Source organism: Mus pahari, chromosome 1, assembly GCF_900095145.1.
Source record: "Mus pahari chromosome 1, PAHARI_EIJ_v1.1, whole genome shotgun sequence".
NCBI lineage: Eukaryota > Metazoa > Chordata > Mammalia > Rodentia > Muridae > Mus > Mus pahari.
The window spans coordinates 19,346,204-19,361,643 of NC_034590.1; positions in this window are offsets into that span (position 1 = coordinate 19,346,204).

The following is a 15,440-nucleotide window of genomic DNA, read 5'->3' on the forward strand; positions in this document are numbered from 1 at the left end:
ACTGGAGGATGGAAGCTGCCGCCTCTTATAGGAGAAGCGCATTGTCAGAACAGCCAATGGGCGCCGGGCGCACGGCTGAGGATGGAGTAGTACGGGGGAGGGGGAGGAAGGGGTGGGAACAGCCCCAGTGTGGGCGGGAGCGGCTCACCCTGACCTCTTAGTCGCTGTCCGCAACCCAGGCGCCGATCTCAGTCACAGCTATTCTCGTGGATTTTTAATTAAGTTAATGTTGACTCATCCTCAGCCACAAAAAGTCTGAGTAAGATTAAACAACCCATTTAGAACTTCCCTCCAAACCATCACCACACCTGCTATTGACACAATGACCTCCCGCGGGCTTGGACCCAGTCTCTGGGATTAGAAACCAAAGCAGGACCCTCCTGAGGCTGCCTCATTTTTCTCCTAGTGCAGAGCCTTATCCTTTAAACAGAACAACTACTGGACGTTTTAGAAGAGCTCACTACTCTTGCGATTAAAAAAGAAGAAGGAAAAGGAGGAGGAGGAGGAGGAGGAGGAGGAGGAGGAGGAGAAGAAGAAATGTAGGATGCATGCAGATAACGATGCTGTGCCTGCTGAAATATCACTTTTCCTGCTATAGGAACTTGGCTCAGAAACCAAATAGCATTTATCTGTTGATGATCCATTATTAGACACTCTACTAAAGGACCAAACCATGGTCCCTCTGTATCCTGGGGGACTAGTCTTAGGACACTTCTAGATGCCAGAGTCTGGGGGACGCTCTGGGCTGTTATAAGGAATGTACCATAGCATGCATATATCCTGTAGGCTTCATCTTTAGATTATTTGCCATACCCAGTGCAATCTAACTGCTATGTAGATATAATAGTTCTGCCTTGACTAACAAGGGAAAAACTGCACAAGCAACCGATGCTGGCCTAGAACTCGACCATGCTCCTCTCTCTGCCTCTCCCTCTCAAGTGCTGAGATTCCAAGTTAAGCCACCAGGTAGGGCTGAACATCCGCTTTTCTGAGGTGTACAAACAAGGTGTCTTGACAAACAGTTCATAACCGCTAAACACCAAACACTCAAATATAGGGTATTCCCACCCCCCAAAGGCATTTGCTTGTCTCAGTCTTCTCTCCAACTGCCCCTGATTCCCGGGGACAGTCGCTGACCTGATTCTCTTTCTGTTATTTCACCTTCCCTGGAATGAGGGACGCGGATGCTTCAGAGGCTGTGGGGCTTCGCTGCCAGGCACACACCACAGCGCTTTTGAACTTCAGGTCTGCACAGGTTGTCAGTCCCTTGGCTGAATGTGCATGTATTGCAGGGTGCTATGTGAAGGTTCAGTCAGGGTTTTGCTTGCTTTGTAGCCCAGGCTGGCCTTCAACTCACACACAACCTTTCTGCCCCAATTTGGGATTATTGGCACCCCCACCAGATCCAACTTGTCCGATCTCAAATTGCAGGATGCCCACGATTTCAAACCCCCTTATAGCTTTTCCTTTTATCTATAGGATAATTCTATGGATTTAAAAAGTTGTGCTTGCATTGTAGATCAGAAAATTGGGACCCGTAGCAAACAGCTCTACAGCCTCCTCCTTCGTGGGTTAGTGAGAAGACAGCAAAGGCATTCTGATTTTACATCCAGTGCTCTTGCTCAATACCATGAAAACAGAGGCCAGAGTGACTTGGGACCAAGCTGAAGTCAAGGCTGCCATTCCCAAGCTGGGAGTCTACAAAGACATGAAATGCCCCACTTAAGAGAGAGAGAGAGAGAGAGAGAGAGAGAGAGAGAGAGAGAGAGAGAGAGAGAGAGGAAGCCAATTCATTTAATGAGCATTTGATGGAAAAGCTGATGTTGGGCCATGTTGTTGGTGGGCTGAGAAAAGCTGGAAACGTCCCTGAGCCTCTCTGAGCATATAGACCCCCACCCCCACTTCTCTGCCATGTATCTTTTTTCTATTATGTGTATTTAGCACACACACACACACACACACACACACACACACTGATGAATATACAAAAGCCAGAGGACAACTTGCAGGCATCAGTTTCTCTCTTTCTACCCTGTGAGTTTTGGAAAACCAAATCATCAAACTTGGCAGCAGGTACCCTCACCAGCTGAATCATCTCACGGGTTCTTCTTCTTCTTCTTCTTCTTCTTCTTCTTCTTCTTCTTCTTCTTCTTCTTCTTCTTCTTCTTCTTCTTCTTCTTTCAATTTTTATTTTATTTTATGTGCATTGGTGTTTTGCCTGCATGTTTGTCTATGTGAGACTGTCACATCTTGGAGTTACAGACATTTTTGAGCTGCCAGGTGTGTGCTGGGAGTTGAACTGTGGTCCTTTGGTAGAGCAGTCAGTTCCCCCAACCACTGAGTCATCTCTCCAGGCCCTCTGCCACCTTTCTTGGATGCCCTTTATTTACCCTCTCTAAATAGCAGCATTGTGTCTAGAAGTCCATGTATGAAGGACTGTCACTGGGCTCAATGGGACACTTTAAAGGCAGACACATGGGAGAAATCTACCATCTGGAGCCAGCTTTGCACTGACGTGCCTGTTAGATGTAGGGCCCTCGTTCTTACTCCCCACTCCTTCCTACATCCTTTCCCACAAAGTACTTGTAAATACGTCATTACAGAGTTATCTCTGTGATTATTTGTTCACTTAGATCTCCCATAGGAGAAACAATGGTTTGGGTTTTTTTTTTTTTTTTTTAATGCTAAATCTTCCCCGGATAGCCTAGTGCCTGGCACAGAGGCATGCAATTATATCTCAATAACTATCTGTGAGAGGTTGAACACAGTGGTGTACATCTGTAATCCCAGCAACCTGGGAAACGGAGGCAGGAAAATCATTTGATTCCAGTAGTTCAAGGTCTATCTTCACAACACAGCAAATATCTCAAAATATTATTAAAATACTAACAATATTATGTAATAAAATATAATATTGACTATATTATATAAAATATTAGTATATACGTTAACTATATTATGTAATATGTTAGTATATAATATTATTATATATCATATTGCTATATAATATTATTATCATCATCATTAATATTGGCTGGGAAGATGGACCAGTCAGTTAAGTGTGTACCCTGAAAATAACGGGGAGCTAGGTTCAGCTCATAGATCTCAAGTAAAAAGTCAACTGTGTGGTGGCACATGGTTGACATCCCAGCTCTGGGGAGGGAGAGGCTGGAAGATCCCTGGGGCTTGCTAGCCAGCCAGCCCAGCTGAACTGGGAGCTCCAAGTCACAAAAAAAAAAAGAATGTCTGTTCCAAAAAAACAAGGTGGTGAGCCGAGGAGATGGCCGAGTGGGCGAGTGCAAGGGCCTGAGTGTGAATCCTGGGATCCAGGAGAGCCAGGCTGAGCAGGACATGGCTGTAACCACAATGTTTCCGAGGTAGATGGGAGACAGAGACCAAAGAACCCCCAAAACTCATGGCCAGCTACCCTGGTGTATGGATCCAGCAGCAAACACAGAGAGACCCTGCATCCGACAAGGGGGGAGGGGTGCACGAGCACCCCAGGCTGGTCTCAGGTTGTGTGTGTGCATTCCTACACACATACACACACATACACACACTCACACACCATACATACCTGTACATGCTCATAAATAAATACATAAAATGAAGGCCAAATAACTGATAGAACCTATGTTTAAGTACATGCGGATGTGTGAGGCAGGACTATGTTTAAGCGCATGCAGATATGCCGGGCATGATGCCTGTAATCTCCTCACAGGGAAGGCAGGAACAGAGGACTGTGAGTTTGAGGCCAGGCTGGTCTCCACAGTGAAACCCTGCCTCAAAACCAAAAGCTTTCATCCCAGCACTTTTGAAGAACGACTTCCAGGTTCGGAAGGACCTCTCGCCTTCTGAAAGTACCGCACTAACTTGCTTTCCCACTCAAAGGGATCTAGGGCTCTGCCCACCATCACCAGCAGTGGGCGTTCCCCCCTCACTCCTGGCCATGTGACAGCAGAGAGGAGTCACTCACTATTCAGAGGCCCTTTGCAATCACTTAGACGAATGTCCACATGGGCAGCCTCTCTCAAGCAGGTTGTTTCTCACATTTTTTTTAAAAAAAAATGTCCAGAGGGGTCTCACTACAACACTTGGGCAGGCCTTTCAAGCCCCCAGACACCTCAAGTCTCAGCCTCCCAAGCGCTGGAGTGAGGGTCTGTGCCCTCTTAGTGACACATGTTTGGGCTCTAGAGGTTATGGACCTTAGAAGCCGCCACCACAACCCTCCATTTGTCTTTAAATTCACATCAAGTCCCTTATACCTCACAATTTGTTTCTGATGGTTTTTACAGCCAACGAGGTCTTTGGATGAGGTCACTGATGGAGGGCAAATGGAAATGGATCGAAGTGGGAAGGCTGAAAGAATGAGGGAGGATTTTAAAAACTGTTGTTTCTTAAAGGTAAGGCAGACTGGAGATGGAACAACACACTTAGAGAAGAAAGATGTGGTGGATGGGGAAGGCAGAGGAGGGGCTGCCCTCATCATCTCTAATAGGTCTGTTGGAAAGTCCCCTGGCTGCCTGGGTGTGTAAATCAGATTATCTGAAGATCCCTGAAGAGTGTCAGAGCTTTCCAGGCAAGTGGCACTGATAAACATGGAGATGGTGGCTTGGAGGTAAGGCAGGGTATGACAGAGGCACGGAGAGGGAATTTGGAATAAACACAGAAGCGTGTGTTAGGGCTGTTGGGAACATGTTCCTTAGCATCCTTGTTTATCCCAGCTTTTTGTGTATTTCTTTTTACATTTTAATTAATGAATTCACTTATTTACTTTTACATCCAGACTGCATTTTTTCGTCCTTCTACTCCTCTCAGTCCTTCCTCCATGCCTTCTCTCTCTCTCTCCTCCATTCATTCCTCCTCCCTTTCTCATCAGAAAAGGAGAGGCCCATGGAAATACTTCTAATGTTTCAATTAACAGCCCCCATGTCTGCTGGGCATGGGGCTGGGGGGATGGCTCATCAGATAAGAGCACTTGCTATTCTTTTTATTTTTTATTTATTTTTATTTATTTATTATATGTAAGTACACTGTAGCCGTCTTCAGACACTCCAGAAGAGGGAGTCAGATCTTGTTATGGATGGTTATAAGTCACCATGTGGTTGCTGGGATTTGAACTCCAGACCTTCAGAAGAGCAGTCAGGTGCTCTTACCCACTGAGCCATCTCACCAGCCCACACTTGCTATTCTTGAGTCTGAGTTTGTTTTCCAGTCCCGACATCAGGCAGTTCACAACCACCTGTAACTCATGTTCCGGAGGACCTGACACCCTCTTCTGGCCTCTCTTGAAACCTTGGCTTGCACAATTTGGGATTCACGATGTTGTTCAGACTGGCCTTGAGTGACCAGGCAAGATTGCTTTAGTCTCTCAAGTAGCTGAAACCACAGGAATGTACTAGCACATGCACATTTTTAGAAGTGTGAGCAGAGAGAGAGAGAGAGAGGGAAGGAAAGAGTGGGGAGAGGAGAACCTCATGAGAAATGTCATAGTGAATATTTTTATGGGAAAATAGTAGCTAACTAGCCTGGAACCAAGGGGGAAATCCAAATATTGGAAATGCCACACAAAGACCACCCTTGTCTTTATCTCAATTTTCAAATTATCTTTTATTCTCTGACAATTTTATATAAAGACACAATGTATCTCAGTCATATCCACGCTGGCTTCCCTGTCTCACTGGTCTTGACTCCCTCCAACACCAGCTCCTCTGGCGTACAGCATTGCTGGGTTTCTTCCACACCAAGATGAGCTTCATCCCGGAAAGGTAAAAGTGATATACCCCTAACGAAAATGAACCGTGCAACCAACCATTCCAGGGAATGTCAGGAGCACGTTCAGTAAAATTTAACATGTATTTTTTTGGGGAAAAATAACAAAAAACAAAAACAAAAAAACAAACAAACAAACAAGCAAAAAACCTCCTTTGGAGATTGGAGGGCGAAGGAAAACCTTTGCTCATATGATACTTAGAGAAGACATGGTTCTTTTAAAGTTTTAAAATTGATTTCTTTTCAATTATGTGTGTGTGTGTGTGTGTGTGTGAGTGTGTGTGTGTGTGTGTGTGTGTTTCTTTGTCTGCTTTATTGCATAGGAGGTGGGAAACGTGCACATATGATTTCCAATGCAGGGTAGGGGGGAGAGAGTCTGAGCTAAGGATGGTGATGGCTATCTTCAGTGACCCACTGTCCCTTTGTTATGCCAACATCAGGAAGGTTTATTTCTTTCTCATTCTTGTTCAGCAGCCGGTGAGTGACCCTACAGGGCTGTTCTCCATTGATCTGTGTGGTTACTGGGAGATTCGGGAAATTTCTACCTTAGGGTCCTGCCATCTGAATCTAGTGGTTACCATGGATAGTAATTTTGAGATTTTAAATACTTCAGGACTCCCTAGCTACATCTCCTCACAGCTCTCTTCCTTACCGTGAGAGAGCTGTAAACCGTCTTCCCGTAAGGCAAGAAGAAGATGTGAAGCAACTGTGGAGCGTCCAGAATCATCTCCCTAGGATGCAAAGGTCTTTCTTGTGTGTGCTCACAGCATAAGGACTCCGGAGTGACCCTGGAGCTCAACACAGTTACTTCATTAGCTCTGCAACAGCAGAAAGCTTACCTTTTCCATACCTTGGTTTCTCTACCTGTGAAATGCCTTCTCGAGTTATGTTTTAAGGTTTTCTCTTACAATCGGCATAAAAGTAGCAAGGAAAACATTCATCCCATAATGCTGTGCAGTTAGCGCACCCATACCCAGCAAGGGAATCCATAGTTTAACTCCATCGTGACAAACACCAGAGGGGAAGAACTTCAAGGTGCAAGAGTGTCCCCTTGGCTTGTGGCTCAGGGGGTTATAAGCCTAGCATAGCCAAGCATTGTTTCTGGACCACAGAGAGACAGAATACACAGTGCAAGTGTACAAGGGAGCCAGGGGGCTGGCCTCATAGGGGGCTGGGAAGCAGAGAAAGGAACCAGGGTCAACATATACCCATCAAAGTCACACCCTAGTGACCCACTGTCTCCAACAAGCCCCACCCTGCACAGTTCTATTACTCCCCCAAAGGAAATTCAGACTTATAATCCACTGATGCAGTAAACCACTGAGCAGGTCAGAGCCCCCAACAGAGATCTAATCGCCTCTGGACACATGCTTAGTCACACTCTCCCTAATCTCCTGGGCATTTTTTAATCCAAGCAAGTCAATTAATATTAATGAGTAATTAGGTTTTTAATTAATTAATTAATTAGGAAGAGAAAAGGTCCAGGGAAGGGGAGGAGAATATAAAAATGATCAAAGTACATTGTATACGTGCATGAACGGATCGTGGTGAGACCCACTGTCTTGTACAATCATTTTTAAGTTATAGTCGAGATACTGTCCTTGGCTTTGTCATTACTTACCTTTCTGTTTTAGGGTGAGCTAGGAATCAAACCCAGGGCCCCACACTTGTCAGGCAAGTTCTGACTAAGGAGGTAAATCCCCAAATAGGTTTTGGCTTGGGTTTCTGGGTTGTTTTTTGTTGTGGTGGTGATTGTTTTGTTTTTCATTTCTTACATGTATACAGTGTCTCTTATCCTATCCACCCTCCACTCGGATCACCTCCAGCCCCCAACACATATTCCAATGTTCTCTTCTTTTTAAATAACACGGAGTCCTATTAATGCTGCTCATGAATCTGTGAGTGTGGGGCCATCCACTAGAGCACAGGTGACCTACACTCTCACTGCCCTACCAGCCACCGACTGGCAAAAGCAACTCAGGGTGGGGGTTTCTCAGGTCCCCCTCCCCCATCTATGCTGAATTTTTTTTAACTTTTTATTGATACTTTATGAATTTCACATCATTCACTCCAGTCCACAGCAAAAGCCCTGTTGAGTTTTGAGCGCTGAGTTATTAAACATCAGGATGTGGGTGTACAGAGAGCTCACCGTGGCACTTGCCACGCAGCGTTCAGATGCCCGAGTGTCACTCAGTTCTCAGGCTGATCTAGTCAGGAGTCTTTGAAGATCCTATGAATGGATGGATGCTTGTCTACATTTATGTCTGTGCACCATGTGCATGCATGTGGAGGACAAAAGACGCCATCAGATTCCCTGGAACTGTGTTAGAGATGGTTGTGAGCAGTTATGTGGGTGCTGGGAACCAAACCTGGGTCCTCTACAAGAGCAGCCAGTGCTGCTGAGCCACCTCTGCAGCTCACTGATGAGCATTTAATACCATGTTACACAGAGACTGAGAGTCCAGTATCCATGTAGTGTTGAGATTTAGTTCAAGTAAAGTATTTTTAACATTACAATGTGATTTGCATTGAAAATTAAGGAAAAAAATCATCTATTCAAATAAAAATGACTATTGCAGAGAACAAAACATACAAAAGATCCCTTCATTGAGAGGGGCCAGGGGCCAGTACGTCCTGTGAGAGACGAAGCTCAAGCTAACAATTATTCCATATGTGTTTGTCCATAAGGAATACAATCAGCACATGTGTCCATGAAAGAAATGAGGGGTTCGGTGAGACAAGACTTTCCTCATTGCTCTTCATCGGGAAGGTCTGAGCACAGAGCAGACACACTTTCACAGAAACCACCACAGATGCTCCAAGTCCTGTCTGATTCAACTAGACATTAGAGGAAACGTGGTTAATGGGAGAAGTCAGGCTGAGACAAACTCTCTGGAGTCCTCAAGATCCAAATCTACCAAGTCCCCACCCTGAAAGGACTATCACCCTCACATGATGCCTTGTGTCTGATAACACCCGGGGCTTTCTGGGGAGAGCTAGACACGAATATGCTTAGACACCAGAGTCAAGATGCAAATCTCCTCTGTGCTACCACACACAGAGACCAGTCCAGTAAACTCACATGGTGCCTTCAGCAAGCTCTCGAGGCAGATAACACCTCAGGGCTTTCTGGGAAGAGCTGGGGACACACTTGCTTAAACATGGTGCTGTGCACGGTTCGTTTTAAATCCACTTCATTTCTCAGTAGTTTAAAAAAAAATTATAACTGAAAACCACATGAGTACCTCTGCTCCATCACCTCAACCCCCCCTGACTGAGGGTCATCTCAGACTCACTGAGAAGTTCAACTAGTTAGTATGGGTCATGACAAAGCTGAGCTTTGCCTAAAGACACGTTGATGGGGAGGCAGAACCCAACGCCTCCCCCTAGCCCAGGAAACCTTTTGTCTCAGTGTACGTCAAACTTCAGACTAAAGAATACAAAAGATGACTCCACTTTTAGTTTTGTGGGGGTATGCAGGATGTGTCAACTTAGTGTTTTGAATCTTACAGACCCCCAACATTACTGAGATAGTTATTATAAAATTACTCAAGGGACTGGAGAGAAGACTCAGCAGTTAAGAGTACTGGCTGCTCCTCCCAGAGGATCTGAATTCAATTCCCCACATTTACACGGTGGCTCACAACCATCTGCAACTCCAGTTCCAGGGGGATCCAACATCCTCTTCTGGCCTCTTCAAGTTCCAGGCACATACACAGTGCACAGACATACACATAAGAAAAACACACAAAATAAAAATAAATAAATCTTTTAACGAACTTTAAGGACTTAGTCCCACTTGGAAGAACCAAGGCCAGTGCTTTAGGATGCCCCATTTGGTTAGCAGACAGTAAGAAGCCCTTACTGGCGTCTCTCTCCGCCCAGGGAAGGACAGCGTTCAGCACTGTTAGGAATCATCAGGAAAGTGGTTGTCCTGACTCTTAGGATGGGAGAGCGGCTACCCTGTGAGAATTGATCGCTGCTCCCCCCACTGTCTGCGGTCCTGTTTGCTCTGTGCTGTGTACCGAGGCATTATCACCGTCTTCCTCCAAGCAAGTCAAACAGAGGTTGCTGGGGCCACTGGGCACAAAGCCTGAACCATTTGTCTAATTTAATGATCTCTGAAGAGAACCTTTTAGAAAACAGTATCACTGAGTCTTCACTGGGTCGGGGGGGGGGGGAATGTGAGTCACCACCCCCCCCCCTTGGTTGTTTCTGTAATTGAGCTCAAGGGGGAACAGCAGCCTGGCTTCCACCGCCATCAGGGAGACTCCAGGAGAAACAAAATGTGACCCTATGGAAGGGCCAAGAGAGGAAAACGTGCCTTGTGGAGACAAAGGTGGCCAGGCCCAGAGAGCCAAACACGAGAAAGATTCTCATCTCATCTCCAGGGAAATCCCTCCAACAGGTGCTTATACCCCAGACCAACTGGAGGAGGCTCTGGAGACACTTCTCCCAGCTGTGCCAGATGTTAGAAGACTTTACAGACTCCAGTGTGGGGAAAATACATCGATACAGCCCCAGCCCTTCCCTGCAGAGGGTTAGTAGCCACGCCCTTAATTGGTTTTTATTGATCCCTAGAGAGGGGGACTCTAGCTATGTATGATGAAACATTTGCAATGTTTTCAGGAGGGAAGCCAGTGTGCCTAGGATTGGCTGATAAACATGGCAGGGTTCTAGGTTCATAACGCTGCATACGCCTGGATTTCATGTTCAACACAGTTATGTCTTGTCTTATTTTTTCTTCCTTTGACTCAGTTCTAGCGCAAGGCCCTGAAAGAGACATACCAGACAGCAGAGTCACTAAAAATCAGATGCACACACAACCTAAACATAACTTGCCAAGTAAGTGTTTGATGCTCAGAATGGGACCAAGAGGACTCATAACCAAACGTGGTCAAAAAAGGAAGCCTCAGTGTATCCCAGCAAGGCCTTTGTGCCTTGTAGAAGACATGGGTAAATACACAGCCATTTCGTGAGCTCAGAGCCACTGAGAGTCTCCTGGGGTCTACTGCACCACAAGCTCCAACTTTTCTCCCTTCAGCTATGCCATGCCTACTCTGAGAGACAGGGACGTGTACCCAAGTGCACACTGCACCTGTCCAAAGGCACAGAAGAGGAAGTTCCACACCTGGCCAGCCCGTCTCGAACCTGCCCACAAAGGCAACAGAAATGGCTGTTTGCTTGTGTAATGAAGTCATTGAAATGCCTTTTGTAGTGCTTTAAATCAGTCTCATAAGTGTCACCATGGAAAGATGGGGGCAGGCTGGGCAAGGTGCAGGAGAGCTCCGGGGACACAGAGAGGGACCACGAGTTGCTCACATTGATTTTTGTACTGGAAATGCTTTGAAAAGCAAATCCTTGTTTAATCACACGATCCAATTCCTATAACATCACATGCAGAGAAGCTGTAAAACCCACTGCTTGCAGCCACCAAGTCTTCTAATGCAGTTAAGTTCCTTCGGAAAGCCCTGCCAAAACCATCGTCAATGTCACCAACCAAAGACGGGGCCAGGGATCCGAGAAAGGACAGCTGTGGCTTAAGGCTTAGCTCCACACGGTGGCATCCTAAGAGGATGTAAAGTTGTGTCTTACAGCCAAGTCACTCTTCTGAAAAGCTCATGCTGGCTAAGTAATCGGCTTCTGAACTAAGCACTCAAGAACAGGGACAGCCAGAGCCACCAGTGCCATCTGAACCTTACTTAATGTCGGTGCCTTATTTAAGGAAACTAATGTAAACTTGCAAGCTCAAAGCGATAAGGCACTTTCCAGGTCTTACGAGTTGCAGAAAATAAGAGGCCCTTAAACCAGTGACCCCCAAACTTTGATAAACACCTAGGGAGCTTTGTAAAAAAATTTAAAAAATTAAAAAAAAAAAGTCTAACCGGAGAGGATGACCCACAAGTGCAATCACAGCACTTGGCTGGAGACAGAGGTCTGGTAGTCAAGGCCAACCTCTGCCATATAGCAAATTTAGAGACTCTTAAAAAATATTTAAGTCAAGCCAGGTGTGGTGGCACATGCCTTTAATCCCAGCACTCGGGAGGCAGAGGCAGGCGGATTTCTGAGTTCGAGGTCAGCCTGGTCTACAAAGTGAGTTCCAGGACAGCTAGGGCTACACAGAGAAACCCTGTCTTGAAAAACCAATATATATATATATATTTAAGTCGTTTGTGTCCCATGACAACTAAGTTGGTAGGTCCAGGGTAGAGTCAACATCTGCTCTTGGTTCCCCAGGAGGGGTTGGTTCCAGCTCCATAGACACTAAAGGAGTTTCGGAATTTGCCGTAAGCTTAACTTCATTGGCTCCAAGGACAAGAGGCACGGTGTTCACTCACTTGTTTAGCTAACGCCAGGGCATGCCATATGCCAATCACTGTACTCCCAGCATGAAGTGCCCTACCTGACATGCAGCCAGCAATCCCTAAGTGCTTGCGGGAGGTACACAGGAAGCTAGTCTATCACAAGTTCTGGGGGCTAGAAAAGAGTAAAGGAGGGGAGGAAAGGACAAGGAAGCCAGCAAGTCTCTTGGCACGCAGCTCTGCCTTTTGATCTGTCTCTTTCTGTTGGGAATGAATCTATGTGTGTTGGGGGTGGGGGTTGGGAAGTGGGGAGTAGAGATTCCAGAGGATGCCTGGCGGACTCTCACCTCTGCTCCAACGCTGGCATGTCCATCTTCTTACCCATATTGCAGGGTCTGGGCACTCCATCTGCTGGTCTCTATGTCGGGGTTCAAGATAACAGGCACATTTTGTTCATAACACACAAAATATTTCTCTTTGAACCTTTCTCTGTGAATGAAAACCATTAAAACAAGAGGTTCGGCTATGTTTAAATTTGCTCTAATCCAAGGATTTAAACATGTCTTGTGTTTAATTTGAGAAGAAAGACTTCAATGTTTCAAATGGCTTCTGTGTTGGTGTCAGGTGCAGGACAGAGATGAGTGCCAACTCATGAGCCCACTATGTTCTCCCTCATTCTCTCCTGGCTTCTAGGGTTCTGACCACTTGCGGCTGCTCTCTGCCAGTGAGATGCATTCCAGATTTTTGACTTTTTTTTTTCTTTTTTTCCCAGTAAGTCCCGAGTCTGCTGCACTCGACGTGGATCATGGCATCACCATGCCCCGCTGTGGCAGGCTTGTTGGCATCGCCACCATGCCTCTCAGTTCAGCAGTGATGCAGCTTGAGAACTTCTAGAAAACTTAAGTTGGGAGCTTCCCTTCGCAGATGAGATGCAGCTGAGCCCTGGGGAGCAGCTAGCTGGGTGATTTCTTTGTAATGCACGGGGGGGGGGGGGGGGGGGGAGGGTGCGTTTAGCTGCTGCTCTTGGCATGCTCCTTCCACTTGTGTCCCTAGGACCAGAAGTCTGCCTCTGTGGGACAGAGTTCCCTGCGTGCACTCACTGAGGGATGAGTGAGCTTGGCTCTTCTCATGCCCACCTTTTTGCCACCACCTAATGTTTTTTTGTTTGTTTGTTTGTTTGTTTTTTACAGTTTAAATATATATATATATATATATATATATATATATATATATATATATAATATTGTTTAATTATACAGAAGCAAATATGTTAGCTCCTGTTGGCAACAAACCTCCAGCCTCCTTCTCAATCACTTTTCTAGATAAGTTCAGAGAAGAAATAGGGAAGAATTTTCTTCTTCTTCTCTCTCTTTCAATTACTTTTCCTTTCTTTCCAGCCTGAGTGACTGCTGGGCCCAGAGCAACAGGGTGATACAATTATGGAAAGTATTAATCTCCCATCAAAGGAAGGGCGGCTGGCTCGCCCGCGGTTACAGAGCAGCTGGTACACTCCTCCAAAGGGTTCCTGGGGGCCACGGTGCTCAGAAAGGTCCTAAAGATAAACGCATCTTCAGAAACTGGTATTTGCTCTAGGAGTGTCCCCTCAACTGCTCTAAATAAACAGCCAACCCAAATGGAAACAGGTCCAAACAGGAAATCTCACTACCAATATTCAGGCCACGCAGGACTTGAATGAAAATGTAAAGTTTCCACCTATCAAGTGCACTGTGTGTCACAGAGTATAACTGCAGCAAGCTGTCTGTCCACCTATCACGTCCATTTGTGTGTCACTGAGTGTAACTGCAGCAAGCTGTCTATATTTCTTTGCAAACTAAATACTACCATCACACACAAAAATGGAGAGAACTTCCAGAGGGCATTTAAAACAACCCAGCCACCTATTTTGTTCAAAACTAAAACAGACATGAAAAGAAGTGAGAGGGCCACCTAGGGAGTTGGCTCCAGGGTTCATCACACCAGTGGGGTTTTCTTCCTGTTTATGTGAGGGCAAGTGAATGGATTTGTTTGTTCCAGAGATGTGCTTGCTGGTTGTCAATAGTGTCCCTGGTCACCAGCAGCCACAGTCTGAAGAAAGCAGGCTCCTGGATTAACAATTGCCCCCATCATTGCCAAATGCAGACCCAAATGCAGAGTGACCCGCACATCCCCTTCCCAAATACACCCTCAAGGAAGAGAGATGCTGAATTCTTCAAATGCGGAGGTGTCCAAAAGCAGCTTCATGATCTAGTGCTGACTGGCTCCAACGGAAGTGGTGACTGACATCACAGAATCAGCGAATACAGATTCACCTTCTGTGACTACATATGCACACCCCGCCTACTTATGCTCTGAGCACCCAAGTGCCCACTGCACTCTCCTTCCAGCTGAAAACCTGTGCGTGAGGAAGTCAGACTCCTCCAAAACAGAGCCTTTCTTCCCTGCCCCATAGTCTGTGTGCAACTGGGCCTGAGCAGGAAGACGCTACTTCTGTTGAATAGACTGTTTCCAAAACCTCAATTTCTCCTGTAATCACATGAGTGTCAGGTGCTAAGGGGAAAACCATAAAAGTCATTATAAACAGATCCCATGATGTCAAAGGAAAAACAGCTGGAGTAGACAGTTTAATAAGCAGCCGTCTTTTATTACAATGGGCTTGACGTCACCCGTTATTTATTGTTTCCATCACTAGAACACAAAGCCTTGTGGGACAGAACGAAAAGGACATGTGAGCTTCACTGGGCATTTTAATATCCTCTTATTGACAGTAGATAGAAGATCTGAACAAGGGCTGGGAGCAGGAAATGATTTTAGTGATTTCATTATGGTGGGAGGGAAAGCCGCCACAATGGCAGCGTTGGGCAGATGGTCTTCCACTTCCAAAGAGCCCGTAGGTCAACAGGTCCAATATTGATACAAGGCTGGTAAGTAATTAATGGGTGCCTAGCAAGCAGAAGAGTTTTCATAAACATATTCTGCATCCTGAGCAGTGGAACAGGAAGCTGGCATTTAAAGGTTCCTTTAGGATTGTAGCAGATGGGTCAAGAACACTCTGAGAACAAGGCTCACAGAATCAACTAAGCAGGGCTCATAAGGCTCACAGAGTCTAGAGCAAGAATCATGGACCCCGTATGTGTCTGAGATAGATTCTCTACATATATGTTATGGTTGTGTGTCTTAGTGTTCTTGTGGGACTCCTAACAGTGAAGTTGGAGTGTCTCTGACTCTTTTGCCTGCACTTGGGACCCTTTTCCACTTGAGTTGCCTCATCCAGTCTTGATATGAGGGTCTATGCCTAATCTTATTGGAACTTATTATGATGTGTTCAGTTTATATCCCCGGGAGGCCTGCTCTTTTGCGGGGGGGGGG